We start from the raw sequence: 4,154 nt of genomic DNA, 5'->3' as shown, positions 1-4,154 counted from the left end.
CAGCTGAAATGTCTGAAATCTCAGTTTTATTTACCCGTGTCAGATTCTAATTCTAGTATTGGTGGGGCATATCTGGCAAGTGCCAGATTCCACTTTTGGGTGTCTACTAGGTCCGTGGTCCGTGATGGTCCCCAAGCCCAATGAGATCTATGCTCCCTTAAATTTTTATAATTTTCTGACCTTCCCGTGTCGCGGTATAGCCCGCACGGGCTGTCGCTAAGTGTAAACGGTCATCTGGCTTGGAGACCTGCACCAGGTTCTATTAAGGCCCGTCTGGTCTATTCAATTGGGTTAATCTTGGTCTAATTTATTTGTAATACCTCACTATGAGTGACTTAAATAAATGATCATGTGGCAAATCCTACGTGGATGCCCCAGGACACTGTTCAGGTTGGGCGTGACGTTACACTACACCTAATGTTCAAGTGATCGGGCGGATTCATTGGCTTTCTACGGCTGATTAATAGGACTTGTGCGGTTCTTTACTGGTACCACCCCTGTATACACTGACATTGAGTGCTAATGGTTATTAAGTAATATTTAGGTTAATTAAATAAAATAAAACAAAATAAAAATAGATGGATTTTTGGAAATCCAAAACAATGAAAATCCAGGATGTTACATGAAGGGTTTTAGAGAGAGTTTTTGCGTACCTTTCACCCTTAAAGTCTTTCATATTTATAGGCAGGGGAGGATCCCATCGTGCGAGAATTCTTTTCTTGATATCTTGGAGATTCGGAGCCAATCCAATTTTGGACTCCCGCCAATCCCAAGATCCTCGGGATCGGAGATCTTTTTATTTGATTTTCGGGAAGGTGTTTCATCTTACACCATTTCTTCCTTTATTGGCAAATTTTATCGATCGGACCGGGCCTAACCGACTCTATTAACAAGCGAGTCTCGGCTGGCTTACAGAAGACTGAGCTACTTGCCCTCTGTCGAATGAAATGAGACTAATCCATAATCAGTATGCTTTCTTAATCCGATCACCGACTCTATAACTGACCTAAGATGGGTCGGTTTTATAGTTGGTCGTGTGGCTTCTAAGCTTTGGGCCTTAGTCGGCCTCTTTGGATGTTGCTGCCTCGTTCATCGAGTCAACTTCGTGCATCTCATAGATTCTGCCTTCTGGCTCTGGACTTTGTAAGTCTCGGTTTGGATTGGTTTCTTATGATTCGAGCTAAGTCTCTCCTTTAGGCTTTTGATATGCTTGCCTTGGTCAGACTTATCACCTCGGGATCCCGAGCAATGTCAATAGAGTTGTTCCATTCCATAGCCGAGTTTCTTGACTTATACTATTTTTTCCCAACATTATTATTATTATTATTATTATTAATTTTGTCGTATATCAAAAAAAAAGAAGGATGATATATGTTTTTTTTTATCTTTTTTCTTTTTTAAAGGCCCCGTTTCCCTAAGAGCACTATAAGTTATGGTGTTCCTAGATGCATTAAGCTACTTAGACTATACTCTCGTATCAAACTGGGACATCTTATCACGTAATGCCTTGGCCTATGAATGGTTGTTAAGACTCAAATATTGCATAATTTTCGCCATTTATATCTTGGTTTTATGAACATAAATCATCTTAATATTCTATTTTACTCATGTATGTGTTGCAAGGTGAATTTAAAAGCTTGGATTGAAAAAGGTATTAAAAAGTAAGAATTTGATGCTCAAATTCACCAAGGCAATGGATGGATCTTAGGAGATCAAGATTGAAGAATTCATATGCCAAAGATCCAAGAAAACTAAGTGAGGAATGAAGAGAATCGAAGATTTGAAGTGAAGAATCCTGAAATCGTCCTAAAAAAGTGTATTTTGAAGCTGTGAAGTTTATTTTGGAAAACTGCGCAGCAGGAAGTCTGTTTTAAACGAACTATGCAGCGAGAAGTCTATTTTGGGAAAATACGTATATTTGAGGCGTTTTCTAGGGTTTTCAACTTTGTACGAAGTTTGGAGTTCCCTACTTATAAATAGGGCCTCCTAGGGCATTCTAAAGCATGATTAGAAGCATTCAAGAGCAATATTTAGAGTTTTTTTTAAAGAGTTTTTTTTTTATTATTATTAAAGCTTTATAAGTTGTTTCTTTCCTATTAGATTTACTTTTTTTTTGCAATTTTTCTTCTTTCTTTCTTGTTGCTTTTTATTTCTGCAATTTAATTATGTTTTTCTAAGTTCCCTCTAGCCCAAGCTAGAAGGGAAGCACATGGGTTTAATATTTCTTTAAATTATGATGATTGATTGTTTTAATGATGAGAATAATGGTGTATGCATATTATCTATTATTTAGGTTTTGTTTTTATCCTCTTGTAAGATCCATATGTTTCCATCATATGAGATTTACATTGATGGATAGGCTTACCCTAGATTAATCAGATTTCCTAGATAGGAGATGTTCTCAACCTGTTATATTTCTTTGATATTCATTATCCTATAGATATTGAATACTTAAAATCACTGACGCTTGAGAATATATGTCAATGGTGCAAATCTATTATTTTCTAATCTTTTATATCATTTATTAAAATATTTAAAGTGTTTTATTTTCCGATTAGGTGACCATAGTGCTCGGATCCTAGTTGTGTTATCCAAGTCATCATGATTTTGGAACATTAATCTATGTGTGGAACTTTGAAGCTTGGGTGTTTTTTTATTCAATTGAATTACATCCATTCAAAATCCAAAATCAAATCATCACTTTAGTTTTTATTACTTAGTTTGTTTTGCATTTGATTTTTCCTTCTCGCAATTCATCTCCACTGTGGGATCGACCCTGTATTCACGAGGATATTACTTATGAACCTCTCGCACTTGGAGGCAAGCAATCAAGTTTTTGGCGCCGTTGGAGAGACCGAGATAGATTAGATATATGCAAGATAGCCAAGGTAAGTTTTCTTCTAAACCTCCAGATTTTCCATAAATTTTATTTATTTTTTTATTTTTTATTTTTTATCTTATTTTCAATTTATATGAAAATAAATTCAGTTGGGACTTTCAAGCACTAACTATGACATAAGGTTGCCCTGCTTGGGATTTTATCACCCAAGTGCTATGGTTGTCCTATAGTTGCTGTTTGATCACAAAGATCATCCGCTGAATCTATTTTTCATATTAGCATAGTTTAATTTCTGCATTAGTTTTACTTTTATTTATTTTTTTTTTTTTATTTTGCTTTGTGGACTGAACCCTCATAGTCGGCTCTGCCACCTGGGTTGTTGATTTATTTTGCTTTGTGGACTGAACCCTCATGGTCGGCTCTGCCGCCTGGGTTGTTGATTTATTTTGCTTTGTGGATTGAACCCTCATGGTCGGCTCTGCCACCTGGGTTGTTGATTTATTTTGCTTTGTGGACTGAACCCTCATGGTCGGCTCTGCCACCTGGGTTGTTGATTTAAGTTTTTATTTTTATTTTAAGTATCATACTTGCGATTTGAATTAGTGGTATTTGTTGTGTGGTGTGGATGGTTTATGTCCCGTTGGAGTAGGGATCAAAACAATCGACTCTCCTCTGAAGGGGGACTAGTTCCAGGCCTTGATCATTCACTTAGAAGAGGCACTCAATATCACTTGGATTCCATGGCAGACCCAATTGATAATCCAAATCCAAATCTGCCAAATCCAACTATAAATCAAAATAATCCTCCTCTTGAGGATGAAAATGAAGTTCATAGGAATGTGTTAAACCAACCACGGACTTTACGTGAACATTTACACCCTGAGAGATCAACTTTACCATCTTGTATAGTGTTCCCTGCTCACACAGGGAACATTGATTTTAAACCAGGTGTGATTCAATTAATTCCTAAATTTCATGGCTTAGATTCTGAAAGCCCCTACTTGCACCTCAAGGACTTTGAGGAAGTAATTGCAACGTTACAAGTAAACAATGGCAATAGGGATGTACTTAAGCTTAGGTTATTCTCATTTTCTCTGAAGGATCGGGCCAAAGCATGGCTCAACTCTCTAAGACCTAATACCATCACTTCATGGCAAGCCTTAAGTAGAGAGTTTTTGAAAAAGTTCTTTCCCGAGCACAAAACAAATGCACTAAAACAAGAAATCATGTCATTCTCCCAAAAGGGGAATGAACTATTTTTTCAAGCTTGGGAGCGCTTCAAAGACATTCTAATTACTTGTCCACATCATGGTTA

The 4,154-nt window shown here is 36.9% G+C and overlaps 1 non-coding gene across 1 annotated transcript; it reads right to left on the bottom strand.

Annotated features, from left to right (window-relative positions):
• Positions 1–4,047: 4,047 nt before the first annotated feature.
• LOC131219753 (small nucleolar RNA R71) lies at positions 4,048–4,154 on the bottom strand. Its single transcript, XR_009158398.1, has one exon. It is a non-coding gene; the product is annotated as a small nucleolar RNA R71 (small nucleolar RNA).

The sequence above is a fragment of the Magnolia sinica genome, chromosome 11 (assembly GCF_029962835.1).
Source record: "Magnolia sinica isolate HGM2019 chromosome 11, MsV1, whole genome shotgun sequence".
Taxonomy (NCBI): domain Eukaryota; kingdom Viridiplantae; phylum Streptophyta; class Magnoliopsida; order Magnoliales; family Magnoliaceae; genus Magnolia; species Magnolia sinica.
This window is presented reverse-complemented; position numbering and strand designations above follow the sequence as displayed.